General features: G+C 50.6%; 1 protein-coding gene across 2 annotated transcripts in view; it reads right to left on the bottom strand.

Annotated features, from left to right (window-relative positions):
- The window catches only part of DNAH1 (dynein axonemal heavy chain 1), a 172,243-nt gene extending 154,817 nt beyond the window's left edge, over nt 1-17,426 (bottom strand). Inside the window, exon 1 of one of the 2 annotated variants that reach the window (XM_039546880.1) lies at nt 17,411-17,426. The gene's annotated coding sequence lies outside the window, so the exon portion shown is untranslated. Of the gene's footprint in view, nt 1-13,583; nt 13,676-17,410 lie in introns of those variants that run through there. The other variant, XM_039546878.1, reaches the window with a different exon arrangement.
- Between the last annotated feature and the right edge of the window lie 5,074 nt (nt 17,427-22,500).

Raw genomic sequence — 22,500 nt, 5'->3', positions numbered from 1 at the left:
ATGCAGACTGCACTAGTGTGGACACAAATTCTGCTGGAAACATCTGACCTTGCAACAGTTGAGATGTTTTTTGGCTCTTGGGGACTGGGGCTTCTATTAGAGCATTGGGGCAGAGAATCTGGCCTCATGGGGGCAGCAGAGCTCACACAATGAATGCAGGATTCCATAGCTGTCTCAAGTATTAAGAAGATGCCGGTGGAGCCGGGCTCTGTAAAAAGCCAGGAGATACTGGGCGGTTAAGTCAGCGAGGGAAGCATTGGTGCATACCGAAAATTTGCAAGCAAGAAAACGTCATGGTTATGTAGAGACTGGGTGGGGGAGGTAATATCTTTTATTGGACCAACTTCTGTCCTTTTTGAGCTACATAAGAGCTCGTCCAACAGAAGCTGGTCCAATAAAAGATATTATCTTACCCATCTTGTCTCTGGAATATCCTGGAGGCCAACACTGCTACAACTGCACTGCAAACAGGGTTAGGCTGAGTGAAATGGGAGCTGCGGAGAGTGGTCCCAGAGGCAAGAGGCATAGCAGCCTTTTCTTGCTCACAGGCTCCCGTCCAGCAACACACACCTCTCATGCAGCAGCTTGATAATCAACTCCCCAGAAGCAGAAGGGTCACAGAAGCTGATGCACCCAGAGCTCAGCTGCTCCATACCCCCACCAAAGCAGCAGCTGTTTATTAAAGTCCCAGCTGTGTGCCCCTGCTGGTTACCCCAGGCTTTGTGCCTTATTAGAAAGCGGGCACAGTGGCGAGTGTTGATTGTATTTGATATAATTATATATCCCTTCTACATTGCCCAGTAGTTGGAACTCAAATCTTACTGAAAGGTGGAAAGAGGCTGGGGAGGTAAACCCTGGTTGAGTATTCCCAATGGAGAGCCCAGGTGATCTAGCTTTGGCCTCAGCAACAGGAGAAAATGAATGCACAGCAGGTTGGCACTGCCCCTGTGGTTCAGCTCTTCTCCCTTCACTATGCATTTCAAGGGTTGATATGAAATGCTTCAGTGAGTCAGAAGATGAAAGCCCAGCTGGTTAAACTTTTAGGCTTTCAAGAAGCTATCGAGCCATAACAGAGACCAGACGGGTGCGTGACACACCGTGCACAAAGTCTGTGTGTATTGACTGCTCTTATTCCCCACTCTCCTTTGAAAGAGGCAAAGCCTGATGCCCCAAGGGGAGATACACCCCCGGAACGATTGCTTGCCACAGTCTTTAGCGGCTGCCCAGTTTTCCTAGGATGCTGTTTTGGTGCAGGATGGCTGAACCAGAGGAGGGTTAGGTCTAGATGGGTGCATAAGAGTCACACAAAGCTTGGGTGGCTGGCAGCGGACAGTAGCCATCGCAATGGCTGTTCATGTGTCTATGCACTATTGTTCTCACATCATCCCACTGCAGCTGGGATCTCTGATGTGAGCATGAAACAGCAACTCCAGCTGGGCTTGGCAGGGAGTGTTAGCATAGCATTTTCTACAGCAGTTCTTTCTCCTGCTCCCTCTCTGTCGGGGGCTTGGGTCTGATGATATTTAGACAGGATGCTGCATTGTTCTTAAGACCCTAGACAAGCATTGAGGAGAACCTTACCTTGGTCTTACTGGTTAGCCTGGCTGCATGCCCATACCGGGAAGTCAGCATCCTTTTACACCCCTCTGCGGGCCACCTATATTACCAAACCTCCACATGGGATCAATGCCAGTGGACTCGGTGCAAATACAGTCTTGGCTCCATCCCAATACAGCCTATGCAGAGGAGGCTGGGAAGCAGTCTGTGCCAGCAAAAGGACTGGAGCAGATTATCGCCCACAGAGCAAAGTGGGGAGAAAAACAGGAAGCAGACCCACTCGGTCACACCTATGCACTGCTCCTGACTCAGGCAGATTGCACAGCTACAGCCCTGTGAGTGACCTCATTGGCGCCAATGAGATGATTTTCAGGCTAAGGGTGCAAGCACGAGATAGGGTATCAGAATCCAGCCCCACGGCCTGTAACAGAGCTAAGATTTCTGCATTAGCCTGGAACCTTAGAGTCCTGTTTAAGAACCATCAAGCCAGTTTTAATAGGATGTCAGCATTTGAACCCAAGTCTTGGAGGAGAAATGCACAAAACAAGCATACAAATTTAAACCGTAAGTGGATACTGTACAAATTACTGCTCACCTCCAGCATATAAAGCATTCCAAGCTGGTGCTTGGGGCGGCAATCTGCAAGGGGCAGCAGTCCCTGTTGTTTTGCCCCCAAGCAGCGCGCTGAATTGTCGCCGCGGTCAGCGGGGGCAGTCCCTGTGTCCTTAGGGTGGCAGGCATGTTTCCACGGCGGCTTCAGCTAAACATAAAAGCTGCCGCCGAATTGCCACTGCCGCGGAAACGCACCTGCCGCCCTAAGGGCACACGGACTGCCCCCACTGTCCGCAGTAGCAATTCGGTGCGCTGCTTGGGGCAGCAAAAACTGTAGAGCCGGCCCTGTATAAAGGGCTTCATTCTCTTAAGTGTAAAATCTAGGGGCCTCAATTCCCCACTGACTTCTGTTCTCTGGCAGAAGTGCATCAGGCCCATACGTGCCGCTCACAGTAGAAGGACACTGAAGTAATGGATATTTCTGAAAGCCATCACCACTCACAGCGATTCCTGAAACTGCCAGCGAATTTTAACAATGTCTTTCCTAAAAATGTAAAATAAAGTTACAATATAAAAATGTCCGACTCCCATGGACTTTAAAGACGAGGTGGGATATGAAGAGCTGGATTTTCTGCTGCATTGTGTCATCCTAGGGAAAGTGGGGGTAGAACACTCTCAGATATAGTAGTGTTTTTACACACACACACCATTCCTTCTGCAGAGGGTGTAAATGAATACATGAGGTAGGTGCAAAGCCACTGGAGAATCAGGCCCTAAATTGCCATCTCTATGCCTAGATGTGTTCCCACACACAAGGCACGGCATTAATCTAGAGTAAACACCACATGTTCATTTAACACCCTAACAATACATCATATCTTAAATCAGATCTTAAAATACAGTATCACCAGGAAGAGTCAACTAGAAATGGTGAGAGTCAAGGCTATGTCAATTTTGACTTTGTATAAGTCACACACACACACACTCACTCACTCACTCACTCCAATGAGGACCCCGTCAGGTTCTTGTTTGAATTTGGGAAGGAAATACTAGTCCAGATTCCCTTTTATGTTCCAGCTGCTTTCAACTGCTCTGAGGATACAAAGCAGCCATAAACCAGTCAGTTAAAATTAGCTGATGGGTCTTTTGTTTTGCTGGAGCAATATCGAGCAGCCAGAATGCAGTGGTGAGCCTACCCATTTTGTTTTGTCCCTTGTAAAATAAACCAATGGAACAAACCTCTTTAACTACATTTTCCAATGCAACTTTCATGCTGAAACTACAATCACAATGAAATTGTAAAGATGGGCTTGTCAACTAAACAGAGTGGAGACTTTACCCCAATCTCTACCACAATGCCACAGACGGTGAACAGGACAGGTCATCACACCTAGATCAGTTCTTTCAGATAATAGACCAAGAAAACTAGAAGAGTCAGATTTTCAGACCTCCTCAAGGTGGCTGCAGCTGGGAACAGATGTCTGCTGATGTCCACATTGCAAACCGAATTGAGAAGGGTTAGAGGCAAGGAGAAATTCAATGGTAATTGGGCACCTAGCTCCCTTGAAAGTCCCAGCATAAAAGGACAAATTTTATACAGTCCCAGATGATGCACAGACAAGTCACTGCACCTAAAAAAAGAAAGGGGAATTAGAATTCTAGAGTCCCATAGAAACTGTCCTCCAGACAGTTCTCCACCTTCTTGAAACTATTGTGCTTCCAGTCACCAGTGATCATTAAACAAAAGGCCAACTGCAATACCCTTACTCACACTGAGTAGTGCTCACCATCCGGGACATTATTCATGAGATTAGGTACAATGCAGATCAGAGTCACACAATCTGGCTAACTGTGGAATCAAATGTCCCCAGTCTCTGCTGGAAAGGATCTGACCAACAAGGTCACATTTTTTGGCACTTCCCACAATTCCAAGAAGGTCCATGCTTATTCCCACGTCAGCCTGGAGAATACGATGCACAAGATTTTTTTCTTCTAGGAAATGCCATCCATGCCCTTTAAAATACTGAATGACATCTTAACAGTAGCTGCTAGGGAAATGTATTGCCTTATTGGGACTCAAGCAGTCCTATAATTCAAATGTGGCTACCTAAATGCAAGGGACCGGATCCTCCCCTGGTTTAAATCAGCACATCTTCTTTGAGTTGAATGAAACTACACCCATCTACACCAGCTGAAGATCTGGCCCAAGATACAGAACAGACCAGCATTCAAATCAGACGCACCCAGGACCAGTTCCGGTATCTTAACAGAGCTACTATTCGCAGGGCCGGCTTTAGGCCGATTCCCCCGAATCAGGCCCTGCGCCTAAGAGGGCCCCATGCCCTAAAGAAGAGTGCCTCATTATTTAATTTTTACTCACCCGGCGGCGGTCCAGGTCTTCAGCAGCACTTCAGTGGCGGGTCCTTCAGTCGCTCCAGGTCCTCGGCGGCATTTCGGCGGCAGGTCCTTCAGTGCGGTGGAAGACCCGGAGCAAGTGAAGGACCCGCAGCTGAAGTGCCGTCGAAGACCCGGACTGCCGCCAGGTATTCAAATCAGGCCCCACAGTTCCTAAAGCCGGCCCTGACTATTTGTCATTAGGGACAGCCAGCTTTGAACTACAGAAATATCCCAACATTCCAGGGGAATATGACATAGCCGTGCCAACATCTGAATTGTTGACTCATGTAGCATGATGCCACTCTAGGTTCTATGTATAGATTGGATCCTGTCACCCAAGTGTGTCTTCCTGCTACTTGTGCATCACTTGATTTATTGCACCAACTACCAGCTTGGCTTTCTATTATAAGCCATGCTGGATCGTCAATATCCCTATTTTCCCCCATCATTTATCTGCATATTTGGAATTCCTTCCTGCTTACTCAGTAGTGAATCTTCTGGTGATCTTCCCCTTTGAAACATTCACACAAATGATAGGAGAATATTCAAGGGAAGCATGCAATAAATGGAATTTTGTACAACATTCTGTCTGGCTATTGTACAAATGAGGCTTATTGTAACAGTGTTTACAATATGAAATTGAAAGGAATAAACATGAATTTGGAGCAGGGACTGTCAGGTGTGTTTGTGTGCATGCACAGCACCCGACAGTGCAGCCCCTGGGTGCAACCATATTACAAACAAACAAATCCTTTTTGTCCCTCCCCCATTATAGCTGTCATTGGTTCACAAGAATGTGGGGAATGCCTGTCAAAGGCCATCCTTCGTGGAGCTCTGGAGAGAATACATCAGGGAGACAGATGCAGGATTCAGTGGACACCAGACTCTGGTTGCTGTTGTGTTAGAGTTGTGACAAGTTTATGTAATGCGCACCCATTCTGCATAGTGCTCTGTCCCCCTGGCTGAGACACAGAATTATGGACTCAACTCAGACAGCAGAGATTCATTCTTTAAGATGCAGAAGTCACAGGTTTGCTCCCCACTGTCTGTGACCCTCACCGAAGTGCAGCATTACAAGTAGGAGCCCATATGGAGTTTTGAAGCTGAGGGACTTCGGAAACTCAAGATGAGCTTTCCTCGCCGGGGGGGGGAGGAGGGGGAGCGTGTAATGCACACCCAGTGGCTGCAAGTTCGTTTGTTTCAACGTGAGGAATAGCACATGACCCAAGATTTGAAGTAAACCGTAGCCATGGGCTTGCAGGAAGTGCACCTTATAGGAAAGGAATGGGAAATCAAGTCAAATAATTATAAATTCCTACCATATATCATCATCATGCTGATTTCTGGCTCACCCCTTCCCCCTCCATGTGTTGATGCTACAGTCCCCACTTCAGCAGCTGTCAGGTCGTCTTAGAGAGTTGACATTTCCATTCCTGACATTTTCCGCGGCTCCATTTCGGAATTAATGGCCGGATATTAACAGCAATGGGGCTGTTTATCATAATTAGTTTCATGAAGCTACTAAGCATTCAGCTATTTTTCATCAGTGCTGAGTTAATAAACTGCAGAATCCCAGGAACGAGACGGACAATTTATTTACTGATTGATTGATTTTGGTCTGTCACATTTTGTCTTTAAAGTTTTCCAAGCCAAGCAGTGCTCCTTGGAGAGGACAACAAGGCAATCTGAACTCAGGCAAACATGCTGCCATCAAGAAGCCCTGGTGCCAGCTGATATATTGAGGAAACATTTGTTATGCTGACATCTTCTGTAACACATCCCCCCCCACACACACACCTCATTCAAGCTAAAGTAAGTGACATGTCACAATTAGCTGTCGAAGCATTTCAGGCCAGCCTCAGCAGTCACCAGATGGTGCAAGGAAAGGAAACTCAATCCCATTTTCCAACTCTGGTGAGTTTGGGCACCATTTCCCCCAAAGGGAGATAGCCCAGGAGTTGTACTTTCCACGGTTCGTCATTTGGCCATGTGTTCTGGGTGATGCTTGTGCAATGCTAAAGAGGGATGCCACAGCTGACTTGGGATATATGCCTAAGAGCAAGGAGAAGCTGTGCTCCTCTGTACCCCTATCTGGCAATCTAGCTAGAAGTCCTGTGAAGTATCATGCCACTGTCTGCTTTTCTCTCACCCAAAGTTCCAGAGTTCCATATTATCCATAGGTGGTGATGGGGTGGGGAGGGGAGGGAGGAGAATGGCTAAGTCTGCTAAATTGGCAAGACCAGACTCCTGCCCCTCAGGGCTAGTAAGCTCTCCCCACTGGCTTTTGGGTCCATTATCAGCACTTTGCCTCACAAGAGCAAGGTGACTGTCACCCTAAAGAAGCAGTGGTTAGACCTTTCAAGTCTAATGAAGTCAATGGAGACTTTCATTGGAGTCAGTAGGAATGGAATTGGAGCATCCTTGAGAAAACATCCTTTAACACCCTCCACTTCCTGTCCCATTTCCTTTCTGGGGAGAAGGGTACCAAGACCGTGCTGGCAAGTCAGGTCCAAGGACAACCTGATTCCTCTAGCTTCCTGGGTGTGCATTAATGGCTTTAGACTTGGGGCATGATGACTGCACTTTATTCTATGGAGATGATCAAGCCAAGCTATGGACAGAAGTCAAGTCTCCATGCTATTTTAGTAGCTCTTTCATCAGCCTCTGGCATGAACCACCATGTAGCCTGTGGGATCAGACAGGCTTGCTTTGAAGAAGATGGCTCCATTCATTCCTTTCTCCTTATCTCCCATCTTGCAGCTTTCCAGTAATGGCATGTGTAGAGTTACACATTCAGACAGTCCATATGTTTTGTTCTAGACCACATCCCAATAGAATGGCTCGTTCATTATAAGAACTTAAGCATCCCTTCTGTCCGCACAGAGTGCATTGCAGAACTCCAGTTCTTACTGCACCATGCAAATTTCCTCCACCCAGCATCTGAGTCCAGACCTGCATCATCCCCTTCTATTCCTGACCTGATCTCCCCTGCCACAGGCAATAGGTCTCCTAATGTCCCTTAATTCCTCACATGTACACCCTTTGGTACTCCAGGCCTGAGTTTTCACCCAGCTCCACAAATGCACCTTAGTCCTGATCTTGGGCATCACTTACAGTTCCAGTCCTGGGCTCCCCTTCAGAAAGGATGGTGCAGTGGCTAGGTGACTAGCCAGGGATTCCCTGCTCTGCCACAGACTTGATGTGCGACCATGGGCAATTCAGTTTTGCAGCAACTTTCTGTGTCTCATTTCCCCTCATCTGTACAATGGAATTAATAGCACTGCCCTGTCCCTGAGGAGTGCTGAGAGGATAAATACATTAAAGACCAAGACACTCAGACACTATGGCGAGGAAGCCCATATAAGTACCTTAGATAGATAGGTAGATACAGTTCTGACAATGCACCTCAGTCTTAACCTGCAACCTTATCAAGAAGATTATCAAGAGCTTTCCATTCCAAACGTCAAACATTTGTGTTTGAATAGCATGTTCTTCTGCCAATGTGACACTAGTAATTAAAGCCAGATGGGGGGTTTGCTTATAGTCTGACACTGGGCCCACACGCTGTTGGGTGAAATTTTTTAAACAAGAGGCCAACCACCAGCAGGAAGATCAGAAAAGCCAAGTGCAATTAACCCCCCCCCCTTAATTTCCAGATACACCGCCCGGCATATTCCAGGTGAGAACCAAATACTTCCAACTGCAGTGTTTGGCAGAATGAGCATAGCGCATAGTCTGTGCTCCAAGCCAGTATGGCTGAACCCAAGATTTCCCTTGATACAATGATTTGGTGTCATCACCTGCAAGGATCATAAGGAAAACCACAGAACCCAATCCTTGCTCACCTGAGAAAACCTATTGACACAGATGGAGTATTGGCATGAGCAAGGAGTACTTGTGAGAGTATGTGTTTCACTTCATTCTGTGCAAAGGTACAATGACCTAATGCTCATCGAAAGAGTTAAGGATGGAATATAGGGTAATATACAAATGGCTGAAATATTCTTTTTTAAAGCAAAAATAATACTGAGAAGACATTTCTACAAGGCCTATTGATAAGAGCAGTTAAGGGAACACGTGAAAATGAAAAAAAACATGTTACTCAGTCTAATTCTGGATGATGTAGGATGTTAGGAATTAGATACATATAGGGCCAGATTCTGATCTCCTTATTCACGTTGGGTAGTACTTTACCTACCAGCAGCCATCCACTGCAAAAGGACTAACGTGACATAAGAGCTTATCTACAAGCTAGCTCCCTGTAGATTCTCACCCTAGCTTGCTGTGCATCCTGTCCCGAGGAGATAAATCCTAAAAGGCCACTTTGCGTGGGGAGGCAGATCAGTATTTGGCCCTCAGTGTACCACTGTCAATGGTATTTGAAGAGTTATGAAGAACTGGGAAGGCCCGAGATGATTAGAGTAGAGTGAATGTAGTATCCATAAACAGACTAGGCAAGAAGGGGTAGTTACTGTTTGGCAAATCTGACTCCTGCCCCCAGTATTTGGTCTGGTTTCTTCCTAAGAGGGAAATCTATAACCTTCCAGAAGGTAGCACACAACCATACGTGATAAGCAAGAGTTTATAAAGCATGAGTCTTGCAAGACATGTGATTGCCTTTTATTGGCTAGAACTACACAAGGAAGGAGTGAAGTGAAAACAGAAGTCACCATATACTTGTATAAGCATAACACATGCTAATGTCTCACCAACTCTTACTCTCACGGGACTGGTCCTACATAGCATGGAGCACTCTCAGCTCCTACTGAAGGTTGCAGCAACCAAGGGTGCTCAGCACCTCACAGGAGCAGGCCCAGAGGGAATGCAAATCAATGTGGATGCAAACATTGGCACTTTAATTGGAAAGCAGCAGAAGGAACAGAAATAATTGGCAATGCCAGTCCAACTAGGGAGGGGCAGTGGAGGTGCATAGCTTGGTACCACTCGATTTTGGGCTCAGTACCATCTTATTTAGCATCTTCACTATAGGTCTGGAAGAAAAACTGCAAGTTAATGAAATTCACTCAGCTGGCAAGGTGGTGTAATGGGGGGAAAGTAGAGTCTCCCTATGGGCCTGTTCCAAAGCCCATCAAACTGGGCACTACTTATTACACTAAACAGCATTATCTTGCTGTCACCTTGTTCTCTCCTGTCACAGGTTCACTCACCACTGCAGCACCTCCTGCTGGCCATCACAGGAATTAGCTCTGTTAGACAGTGTGCCCTCTTCCTGCCTCACCCATCATCGTCACTGCCTGAAGACCCACCTCAGTCCAAATACTGCAGCATCCTCTGCCTGACTTGACCCTCTGGTCATGTCACTGTGTGTTTTCCCCCTTGTGTGTGTGTGGGGGGACTCTCAGTTCTAGAATCTAACCACTTCCCCAGTGGTGAGTGGGGGAAGGGGGGGACCCCAGGCCCACCCACTACTCCAGGTTCCAGCTCTGTAGCTAGCAGCCTCCCACTGCCTCTCTTTAACTACTCCACCAGTTCTGCTTCAAATTCCCTGGGCCACTTCCCCACGGCCCCAGCACCTTCTTCACCCTCTTCCCAAGGCCTCGAGCCTGGAAGTCTTAGGAGCGAGCCAGAAGCTCTCTGGCTTCCCCAGTCCCTGCTAGCAGCTGCCCTGTCTGAGGCACTACCCTCCTGCAGCACTCTAGGAACCCAGTTCTCTCCCTGGAGCTCCCTGCAGTAACTGGCCTAATCTGCCCTGCAGCTCCCATTTATATGGACCTGCTGGGTCCTGATTGGCTGTTCCTCACAGCCCCTCTCCTATTGGCTGCTTCCCACACAGCCTCCCCAGGGCTCTATTAACCCCTTCTCTGCCAGTGTGGGATGGATGCCCCACCACATCTCCCCCATCTCTTTGATGGATCTACTTGTTCTCTTTCATCTTAGACTAAGATTGTGAACTCTTTGGGGCAGGGACTGTCTTCTCAGGGGGTTGTATTTTATATTTTAGAGTTGACCAGAGGACGACAATTCAGTTTTGCAGCAACTTTCTACATAGGAACAAAACCATTCAAACATTTTCACAAAATGAAATTCTGCTAAAATGTCCAGTTATAGGACTGAAAATCTGACCTTTCTGATTTGGGTCTCTCTCCTCTAGAAATCCCCTCGCATTGATACATTTTGTGGATTCATATTGTTTTCAACAAAATGAGCCAATTTTCCACACACACTACACACATACGTAGCCACTGAAATTGTAATGCAGACAAACAACAGTGACAATCTGCAAACGGAAGTAAGAGCTTAGCCAATCTAATAAATTAGGCACAATTTAGGCAACACTAATAAAGAGACTATTGCAGGTAACACACTGAGGAAAGCAAGATCCACAAATTCTACAGCTCTCTCCAATTCAGTCTCTCTGTAAGCCCCCATTTCTTCACTGTGTCCTTATTCTCCCAGCTATCCGCACCCCCATCCCTTAGAAAGAATGCCACAGTATGCTGTGGGAATAGCCTCTAACAGTATATAGCCAAATCAGCACTCACAGTCATAACCCCAAGTGCCCTGAAACCTCCGATTCCCCAGGAGAGCTGCTATGCAGTAGCCTCCATGTTATACCACTTGGCATTATGCAGCCACATAAAGCGTAGTAATGACCACTGCTCACCCATCCAGCACCACAAAACACACTGAAATCAGCCTGCTAAGCAGGAGGCAGTGACTTTTGAGTAAAGGAAAGAGACAAAGCAGCAAAGAAGAGGAAGAACCCTTCTGCCTGGAAGACAAAATAAAAATCATCCATGAAAAGGCAGCTAGAAAGTGTCGTAGGTGAGCCATAATTACAAGCTCACATTGGAGCCATCCTCCATTTCCATCTCTGGGAGGGTTGCAAATGGTCTTCATACTGTGGAGTTCAGGAACTTAAAATCACAATCACCCCTTTAGGGGAAGGAAGTCTGATTGACACAGAGGAAGGAGGAGACAAGTTGTAAAACCCAAGGATCCCACGCATCAACATAGAAACACATGGATCCTCTATTCTGGTGGAAGGGCAGCCCCTCCAAGTGGCTTTCTGGGCTCTCACTAGCTGAGCAGCATAGCTTTCTTTGGACCTGTGCTGCCACTGGCGCTTATGCCTACGTCCCACCCCCTCTTCTCCAAAAGCAGGCAGCTGAGAAATCCATGCTCTGCCAAGGGCAGTAGACCATATCCAGTGCCTGCCCCTCCCAGCCCCACAGATCTTGGTTGTGGCCTGTAAAGGAGTCAAGGGGGGGCATGACCTGGAAGCACAACTGCACACTCCCAAATATTGGGGGGGAAGGGTTCTGCCCTATTTTGCTCTTCTCTACACTGAAGGGCGGGGGGGGTGCAAGGCTTATGGCTTTCTTGATCGCTCTATGTTATGCAGCTGTCTCTTAACGGACACAGAGTTGGCCATCCCTAGCCAGCGTCACTATAGTAACATTACACTGAACTGTTGGGGGCCATTCAAGATGACTGTTGTAGTATTATCTCCTTCATGAATAATAGATCCACCTCCATCTCCCCCTCCCCCTTCCCCCCCCCCTGCCTTTACTTTTAGATCCTATTTGGAATGTTTATTTGCATCTCTTGGGATAGGACCAAAATATCAGATTCCCTGCTCAGTTTCCTCCCCCATTACAGAAATAAGCTATGAGAGAAAGGGCACTGGGAAAATCCCAGGGGGTAAATAGCAGGGATGTATGCTGGCGTTAGTAGTTTTTGTGCCTTTGTTTTCACAGGCTATTGCTTCCAGGAGTCACCAACAGACTTAAGCTCTGCTCTTTGCTGGATGGCAAAGCGCAGCCACACAATGAGATTGCACATGATTCTGGCCCCAGCACTGGGCACTCTGCAGCAAAACGAAACCCACAAAAAACAAACACACAGCTTCATAGATTTTAACGCCTGAAGGGACCATGAGGGCCATCTCCTTGGACCAACTGTACAACACAGACCAGAGAATTTCACTCAATAAGTCCCTTGAAATATTCAGCTTTGTTCAACTTCACCCACACACCGCTATTTTCAGCTTTTTTCTGGATCCCAAAACACCAAGCCCTAACATTTAGATAGTCCACCAGGTTGTCCATGCTTTTCCTGGGGCTAGGCTGTGTCCTTTGAACAGGGCTTGTGGGACATTGTCAACTCATGTTATTGCACCATGGTACAAGATAGAACCCAGTTACTGCCTTCTAAAGGTATGTCTAATTTACAGCTCAGGTAGATGTACATGTCCAAGCAGTGTGGACATAGTTTGGACTAGCCATGTGAGAACCTCAGAGGGGGTTGCTCTTGGGCAGCTAGCCAAAGCCACTGTCTGTGCTGTCACAGCCACATGGCTATTTTTGGCACGCTAGCTCATCCAGAGTTAGTGCATGTCTGTCTACCTGAGCTGGGAATTACACCTCCCAGCTGCAATGTAGATGTATCCAAAGCTGAACAGGCTGCAGAGGGTTTATGGGCATGAAGCCTTGCTTGAGCCAGTAGAATAAGCAGATGAGGCTTCTATGTCTGCAAGACCCAATTCTGATGTACACTGTTGAATGGCCATGGAGTTCAGTGGAGTCACTCCAGTGTCAGTTAGAGGAGGGTCAGACCTAGACACCATTACGTGGGGAAGGAATGGGCTTTTTTTAGTCATGTTTCCAACTGTCAAGCTCACTTCAAAAGGGCTGCCATCCCTGGTCTCCAGTCCGCCCCTGAGCCGCCTCACTGCACCTTCTCAACCTTCCTTTTTCATGGTTTCCAGAAGCATCTGGTGTTGGCCGATGGGTCAACAGAGATGAGAAGGATTTCAACAGCTGTTTTAGCCCAAAGGTCAAAGCAGGTAGCATGAAAGAGAGGGTTAAAAGCCTGCCTTCCTGTGAACGAAAGACTAGCAGCCACCGGAGGGCAGGACTGAGATGCAGAGAAGGGTGTGTTGAGTGGATCAGACAGAGCAATAGTTCTAACAGACAAAGGGGGGGGAAATAGGGTCCTCAATAAAAGACCCCAATGCAAGAGGCCCTTGAAAAGCCACAGATACAAAGCACGTTGCCCAGGAAACTAATGATGCCCTCTCGTTATTGTTGGCAACAGGAAATGGCAACAAATACCGTAATCCAGGCCCTGCTGCTGCCACTGTCTTTTCCTCTTGATTCAAGGCACAGAGAAGAAAGATGAGGCTTTTATTGTTCTGCTGCCTCATGGGGCATCACTGTGCCCTTGGGATCTGCAGAGATTCCAGACCCTGTACTGGTTAATCTGGATGATCAGGCTGCCATGGCAACCACACAGGCCCAGACTCCTGAAGGTTAGAGGCAAACCCATCTTCTCCCAATAAGAAGCAACGTGAGGCCAAGGCACATACATTTCACTTGTATGCTCGTGCCCATTACACGTGCCTATGTGCTTACATGCACACAATTACCCACAGAGACTCACTGTAAGGGACTGGGCATAGGCAGTCTGGTCTAGCGGTCACAGCAGGGCTGAAGTCTGCCCACCAGGAATGGGAGTCACCAGGCAGGTGTTGGAAGAATCACAAACACACACATTCATGCAGATGCTGACATGTATCCACTCATGGGCATACACACACACACACACACACATATATATATATATACACACACACACACAACATATGAGGCTATCACAAGAAGCAATGGGCTTAAATTGAAGCAAGGGAGGTTTAGGTTGGACATTAGGAAAAACTTCCAAACTGTCAGGGTGGTTAAGCACTAGAATAAATTGTCCAGGGAGGTTGTGGAATCTCCCTAATTGGAGATTTTAAAGAGCAGTTTAGACAAAAACCTGTCAGGGATGGTCTAGGTAATACTTAGTCTTGCCATGAGTGCAGGGGACTGGACTAGACTAGATGACCTCTTGAGGTCCCTTCCAGTCCTATGATTAAGATGTTAGATCATGGGACCCAGTCTGGGACATGAGAAAGTACACAGCATAACATACACAAGTTGTAATACCATGTTGTGTCTCATAGCAGGGTATCATTGCCTAGATAGAGCATAAAACAGATTGGATTTGATAATACAACCATGTTATAAACAACATTACATAGCTAGGAAATGATAATGCATTTTAACATGCCTTGGCCATACTGTGATAAATATATAGGGATAATGGAAGACAGCAAGATGATATAGCAATGCAGAAGAGCTATAACAAATTGGCAAAGATAATTTAGTGAAAGCCCTTGTCATTTTGTATTCTGGCCATTTGAAATACTGCTTTCTGCAAAATTTGGTAAATTGGCCATTTTCACAATTAACAGGAATATTCACAATATTAAGCTGCTTACAGGATCAAGTCAAATGTATATTGCAGATGTAAAAGTGACCTAGCATTTTGAAATCATATTTAAAAGCCAGTTCTTCCTTCATCTACCTGGAAAGACCCAATCAAGATCATAGTCTTGCACTTCCTTTGTTACAGCTGATAGCATCTCTGACACCTAAAGTAGTATAAGGAATGCAGATCCTTTCTGTTTTAATTATTAATAATACCATATTATAGGCAGGGCTGCAAGCACCACCTATTATTAAGTTTGCCATACACCTCCCATTATAAGCTCCTCTTTTCAGTTGCTTATAACTTTGCCAAGCTTTAATTGTCTGGGCTGACATTTTTCATGGAGGGTGTCTGCCTCAAGCTAATTTTTTTCTCTGTGTAAAAAAATATCCAAAACGGTTCAGCCATTTCGAGAACAAGGCTAGAGGAAAATATATGGTTTTGCCCATGTTAAATTCTGGCAGCCTTTTCTTTAAAAAGTTCTAGCAACCCCATACTTTGGAACAATGACTTGAAATTTAACAGGGGGTTGGGCCTTTGGGTCTGGGATGTGCCTTTTGCCATTCCAGTGAAAATCAGCCCACATTTGGCCATGTTGTAAGCCTTTGAAAAATTGCAGCTTGCATATGCACAGTAGAGACTTCTTGGATTTTGACAGCTAGTTTCCGCAAAATTTCAGCCCACACTGAGCATGCTCCAGCCCAGGGCTAAGCAGGCCTTTCTCTGGAAATGCTGATCTGGGATGCTGTGCTCCAGGACCAGGTGCCAGAAAGGAGAGCAGGGAGCCCATCTCCCCTGTGCATTCAGTGACACCCCTTCTAAGCCCAGGCAGAATGGAGGAGGAAGTCGTTTGAGTCAGATGCAGACGAGACATGAGCCAGACCAGCAGGCAGGAGTAGGGACAAGGAAAGGGAAGTGAGAGACTGGGACTGGAAGCTGGTGGGGGGTTGGGGCGGAGACTGGGACCAAGTCCATCCTTTCTCTTCTTGCAATCCACTGCCTCATTCACTACATACCGTATTGTCCCGAGTATAGGCCGCACTTTTTTCCCCTAAGGTGAGTGTTTAAACTAGGGGTGCGGCCTACAATCGGGACAATAGCCGTGGCGGGAGCCCAGAGCCCTTTAAATCCCAGCCGCGGCAGGGAATCAGAGGGCTCTGGGCTGCCGGCAGCTGCGGGGAGCCCACAGCCTTTTAAATCCCAGCCGCGGCCGGGACTCAGAGGGCTCTGGGCTCCCTGCCTCCCCCGCCGCCCGGCTCCGACCCCGGCCGCGTCCCCACCTTCCCCGCCACCCGGCCCCACGCACCTGCCTCCGCCGGCCCTGGCCTCGCGCCGCCCGGCTCCAGCCCCAGCCCCGTCCCCGCCCCCCCTGCCGCCCGGCCCCAGCCCCGCGTACCTGCCTCCGCCCGGCCGCGTCCCGCCTCCCCGCCGCCCGGCCCGCGCATCCGCCTCCGCCAGCCCTGGCCCGCTGCCCGGCTCCAGCCCCAGCCCCGTCCCGCCCCCTGCCGCCCGGCCCCAGCCCCACGTACCTGCCTCCCCGCCGCCCGGCCGCGCATCCGCCTCCGCCCGGCCCGCGCATCCGCCTCCGCCGGCCTGGCCTCGCGCCGCCCGGCTCCCGCCCCAGCCCGGTCCCCGCCCCCCCCGCCGCCCGGCCCCGCGCATCCGCCTCCGCCGGCCCTGGCCTCGCGCCGCCCGGCTCCAGCCCCAGCCCAGTCCCCGCCCCTGCCGCCCGGCCCGCGCATCCGCCTCCGCCCGGCCTGGCCTCGCGCGCCCCTGCCGCCCGGCCCCAGCCCCAGCCCTGCCTCCGCCGCCTCGCCCCCGCCGCCCGGCCCGCGCATCCGCCTCCGCCCGGCCTGGCCTCGCGCCGCCCGGCTCCAGCCCCAGCCCCGTCCCCGCCCCCCCTGCCGCCCGGCCCCAGCCCAGCGTACCTGCCTCCCCGGCCGTCCCGCCTCCCCTCGCCTCCCGCCTCCGCCCGGCCCAGCCCGGCCGTCCCGCCTCCAGGCCCGGCTGCGTCCCGCCTCCCGCCCCAGCCGCATCCCGCCTCCGCCGGCCGCGCCTCAGGGCTGCCCGGGGGTAAGGGGATTGCCCCAGGCCCAGCAGGGGCCCCACGAGAGTTTCGGGGCCCCGGGCGGGGTCTTCACTCGCCCGGGGCCCGGAAAACTCTTGCGGGGCCGGGCGCAGGAGCTGCTTCTGCTCCTGGTCTTCGCCTGCGGGATGGGGGTCCTTCCACTCCGGGCGGAAGGACCCCACTGGCGAGTTACCGCCCAGCGGGACCCGCTGCCGTGCAGCCCGGTCTTGGCGGTACTTGGCGGCGGGCCCTTCCGTTCAGGACCCGCGCCGCAGTGCCCGAAGACCCGCGGCGGGACCTCCGCCGCCAATTACCGCCGAAGATCGGGCTCCACTTCAGCAGCGGGTCCCGCTTCGGCGGTAATTCGGTGGCGGAGGTGCCCCGCAGCGGGTCTTCGGGACACTTCGGCGGCAGGTCCCAGAACGAAGGGCCCCCGCCGAAGACCCCGGGCCCCCGGAATTCTCTGGGCGGCCCTGCTCGGCCGCGCGTCCCCCGCCGCGCCCGGCCCCGGTTCGGCCCTGGCCCGCATCCCTTCCCGGCCGCCTACTCTGGCCGTCCAGCTACCTGGCTCTGGCCATCCGGCTCCCGCCACATCCTCCAGCTCTGGGCTCCGGCCGCGTGACTCCTACCCCGGCCCAGCATCCCGGGGCTCCTGGCTACAGCCGCGGCCGGACTGTAGTGCCGCCAGCCACATCCAGGCAGCGCAGTAAGGGGGCAGAGAGGGGGTGTTGGAGAGAGGCCAGGGGGGTTCGGGGTGGATAGGGGTTGGGGGGTTCAGAGGGCAGGGAACAGGGGGATTGAATAGGGGCAAGGGTCCTGGTGGGGCAGTTAGAAAGGATCAGGGGATGGATGGGGCGGTGGGAGGGAGTCAGGGGCAAGGGTTCCAGGGGCTGTCAGGGGACAGAGAGAAGGGGTGGTTGGATGGGGCAGGGGTCCCTGGAGTGGGGGGAGGTGTCAAGGAACGTGGGGGGTTGGATGGGGCAGGAGTTCGGGGCGGGGGCCATGATTCCTAACCCTAAGAACGTTTGCTAATGTTGTTGATTGTTGTGCAGGGGAGAGGGTGAGAACTGTTCCCATCAGTCTCCTTGTTGTCCATTCCTTTTCCCGTCTTTATTTACAGTATAACTACAAAATAGTTTTCAATATTTGAGTATATAACATGCCGTCAAAAGCAGGACTACCAAAAGTGTTAAAAGTGTTAAAAATACTGGTACATGTCTTCCTATTCATTAAATAAAATACTGTTTTACTGTTCTACTAATGTGTATATTTTCTTTAAGTTAAAAAAAGTTAAAAATTTAATTTTTTTAAAATAGCACCAAACTTTAAGGGTGCGGCTTATAATCAGGAGCGGCCTAACAAATGAGGCAGGGCCTCCTACATACAACAGCCTGCTTCACTATGTAACTTTGATTCATTTCCAGAGCAGGTCCATTCTATGCATGGAATAAAGCTGGGGTCCTGTGGCAAAAAGAAATAGTATGTGATCATTAGAGACAGTCTCATAATGCACCCTCCTCCCCAACTGGGGGCTGAAATAAGGTTGTGCAAGGAACCTTAATTTTGGCATTTCCTAACTTTCACTGCCTCGCTTTGCAACTTTACTGTTCTTTTGACAGTGTGTTGGAGAGACACTCTTCATCCAGCAGGTTCCAAATAGACTTTAGAGACTTGAACAAATTTTACCTTCATTTACACCAGCACATAGGTGTAATGTGTAGTGAATATTACACTATCAGGGGTGTCACTGAATGCACAGGGGAGATGGGCTCCCTGCTCTCCTTTCTGGCACCTGGTCCTGGAGCACAGCATCCCAGATGTGTGAATGTAAACAATTGGGACACTTTTTTTGTGGGGGGGAGGGGAAAACTATAGTTGCATATATAAGACAAAGCCCCTAATATCAGGTGTAGTGAATGTAAACAATTGGGACACTTTTTTTGTGGGGGGGAGGGGAAAACTATAGTTGCATATATAAGACAAAGCCCCTAATATCAGGATATCTGGTCACCCTACCTGCATAGTACCACTGAAATCAGTCAGGTAGCACAGGTGTAATTGAGCACAACTTGGCATTGTGTGGATGGATCACTCACTCACCAATGAAATGCACCCCCTCTGGGGATGAGGGTGGGAAATGCAGCTGCCATTCAGCTTCACCAACATCAAACAGCAGTTTGGACATTTTTAGGACAGGGAGTGAAGGGAACTGCATCTGCTTGGAATTGCAGAAGAATTTAGAGAGTTCAAATGTAGTTACCCAGACTGGAAATTTGGCCTTGTCACCGGGGCTAAAATCTCCACTTAAAATCAGGGGTGAAAGTAACTTAAAGGACTTACCGGTACTCCGGAGTCCTTAGGAAGGGGAGGGGCCTCTTCCGGAAGAGGCGGGACTTTAAATCCCAAGACTCTTTAAATCACCCCAGGAGCTACCAGCTGCACAGGCGGCTGGGAGCCCCAGAGCTAGGAGTGATTTAAAGGGCTTGGGGCTCCAGCTGCCCTACCGCAGCGCAGCCCCAGGCACTTTAAATCATCATCGGAGCCTGGGGGGCTTCCAGCTGCCACCCCAGGCTCTGGTGGAGCTTTAAAGGGCCCCGGGCTCTGCTGCAGTAGCAGCAGCTGGGAGGCCCATGCCCTTTAAATCACCACTGGAGCCCCGGTGCAGCTACCCCAGGAGTCCAGCAGCTAGACTCCAGTGGTTATTTAAAGGGCCCCGGAGGTAGCAGCAGTGGGAGCCCTTTAAATCCTTCCAAAACCACGACTGGGCAGGATTTTTGCAGTTCCTTCTCAATTGCATGAAACTAGTCCCTAGATTGTTGGGAGGGAAGGGAGGAAGGACCCAAACACCTATGAAACATTTAAAGATTTTCACTCAAAAACCATCCCTATAGCTATTGAGAGCAAACACCTTGCACTTTCTGGAGTTCTGAAATTTCCTATATTTCAAATTGCCTTGTGCTGCCCTGCCAACTGGTCCCCCTACCCCACACTCTCAACAGCGTCCCGCCAGCCGGTCCGCCCTGCCCCGCGCCCCCAGCAGCGCCCCGCCAGCCGGTCCCCCCTGCCCCGCGCCTCCAGCACCAGAGGATTCCGGGGGCCCGGGGTCTTCGGCGGCGGGGGGCCCCGCTTCGGCGGTAAGTCGGAGGGGGGTCCTTCCGTTCCGGGACCCGCCGCCAAAGTGCCCCAAAAACCCACGGCGGGGACCCCCCTCCGCCGAATTACCGCCGGAGCGGGACCTGCTGCCGAAGTGCAGCCCCCACCGCAGGTCTTCGGGGCACTTCGGCGGCGGGTCCCAGAACGGAAGGACCCACCCCCGCCTCCGAATTACCGCCGAAGACCTGGCTGCACTCGGCGGCGGGTCCCGCTTCGGCGGTAATTCGGTGGCGGCGGGGGGGGTCCTTCTATCCCGGAGAGGAAGGACCCACCGCCAGCGAAGACCGGGAGCGAAGAAGCTCCGGGCCCCCGGAGCGAGTGAAGACCCCGCTCCAGGGGCCCCAAAAAATTCTTGTGGGGGCCCCTGCTGGGCCCGGGGCAAATTGCCCCACTTGCCCCCCTCTGGGCGGCCCTGGGTCCCCCTAACCCGCGCTCCTAGCAGCGCCCCGCCAGCGGGCGGAGCCCCGGCCCTTTAAATAGTCTCCAGAGCCCTGCTGCCGCCTCCTTGGGGATCCGGTAGCAGGGCTCAGGGACGATTTAAAGGGGCTGGAGCTGCTGGGGGCGCGGGGCAGGGGGGACCGGCTGGCGGGGCGCTGCTGGGGGCGCGGGGCAGAGTGATCGGCTGGCGGGGCGCTGCTGGGGGCGCGGGGCAGGGGGACCGGTTGGCGGGGCAGCACAAGGCAATTTGAAATATAGGAAATGTCAGAACTCTAGAAAGTGCAAGGTGTTTGCTCTCAATAGCTATAGGGATGGTTTTTGAGTGAAAATCTTTAAACGTTTCATAGGTGTTTGGGTCCCCCCCCCCAGCAATCTAGGGACTAATCTCATGCAGTTGAGAAGGAACTGCAAAAATCCTGCCCAGTCAGTGGTTTTTGAGCAATTTAAAGGGGCCCCAAGCCCTTTAAGTGGCTGCCGGGGGAAGCCGATCTGCCCCGGTAGAGTGCACCGGCTCTTGCTGGTACGCCGTACCAGGGCACACCAGCTTACTTTCACCTCTGCTTAAAATCAACAGTGTGCTAAGCCCCTTACAGAGAAATGATGTCTACCCTGAAGAAGTTACAATTCAGCAACACATCTTGCCAACAAGGGAGGGAGTTGCAAAGGGTGATCAACTTCCCTAACAGGGAAGTTAGGCTGGTGCCTTGCTAGTTCCACGAGCATGCATGAGTGCACGTTTGTATGCAGAATATTTAGTTTGTATGCTCCACACAGCCCATTGAAATCTACAGGAGTTTTTCCATTGACATCAGTTGGGCCTGAAGCTGCAATTTGGGGAGGAGTCTGTGGCAAAGCCAATCCAATCTACAATTGCAAATAGAAGCCAGATTAAACTTGACAGATTCAGATTGTCTGAGCCCAGAACCAGCTGAGCCTTTGTGGTATAGACTCGGTCACACTGAGTGCTGGGGATCAGTCAAGACCAAAACACCAGAGTAAAGCTCAGCTGGGAGGATAGCAGCAGTGAACAGAAGAGGCATGTATAGCTCATCCCCTGCATTTTCTCTGTCCTATGGCCATATGCCTTGTATTACCCAGGCTTAAACTGATCCCCTCACACTTCAATCCACAGCTGGTTCCCTACCCAAGAAGTTATTAACCTCCTCAGCTCAGCTCAGCCCAGCCCCTTACTCCCAAGAATAATTGTCACTAGCTCAGTGACCACTGCTAAGGAGTCCCTGGAAGGCAGATTTGGCTTTTTGTTTGGGCAAGTGCTTTTCTGATTCATCAGGGGGTCTGTGTCCTCTGTGTGTGTGTTTTAAAATCAAAGGGACTGAAAAGGTCTCAGCTCCCAAAGTGCTGATGCAAGATGTCAGGCAGAAAAAACCTCCAGGGTGGACAGCCGGCCACTTGAGAAAGCCAGACATAAGAGGCAAGTCTGTATTCCACCACCGAGTATTGAGAGAGTGCCCCAGCTCCTCCAAGCACCCGCCCTCTTCCTCCAACTTCTCCCCAGCTTTTCCCCTTCACTGAGCACAACTTCCACGTCCCAGCTGGGGAGGTTACAGCCCCTAATCTGCTTTTCTGCAGATAAGACCCAGGCTGGTGTCAGGAAGGGCTGGGAGGCACAGTGGAGGGTGGGAATAGATTAGTGGGACTCTGGAATGCCCAAGGGAGGGGGGAAAAAGAGGGTTCAGGGGCTGGATCAGTGAGGAAGTAAAGGGCAGGAACAGAGCTGATGCCACATGCAGGTGGTGTGGGGGGAGGCTAGGAAGAAGCATGTGTTGTATGAGAGGGTTGGCAGGGAGGGATCAGGTGCTGTATAATGGGCAGGGGGGGGAGTTGACATGGCCTGTTAAAGCTTCATTCCCATGCTCTAACCATCCGGGACCTGGGCCAGCCATTTTTTCCTCACCGTGAGGAGCAACTACTCAAAATATTTTTTGCGGGGTGTGTGTGTGTGTAACTGGAACATCCCATGTTGGGATCCCCATACTGGCTGAGTCAGCCTCTCTCTCCATACCTGCCCTGCTGGAAATACCCCATGCCAGTGCAGAGCCAGA

Source organism: Mauremys reevesii, linkage group 7 (genome assembly GCF_016161935.1).
Source record: "Mauremys reevesii isolate NIE-2019 linkage group 7, ASM1616193v1, whole genome shotgun sequence".
Taxonomy (NCBI): domain Eukaryota; kingdom Metazoa; phylum Chordata; order Testudines; family Geoemydidae; genus Mauremys; species Mauremys reevesii.
This window is presented reverse-complemented; position numbering and strand designations above follow the sequence as displayed.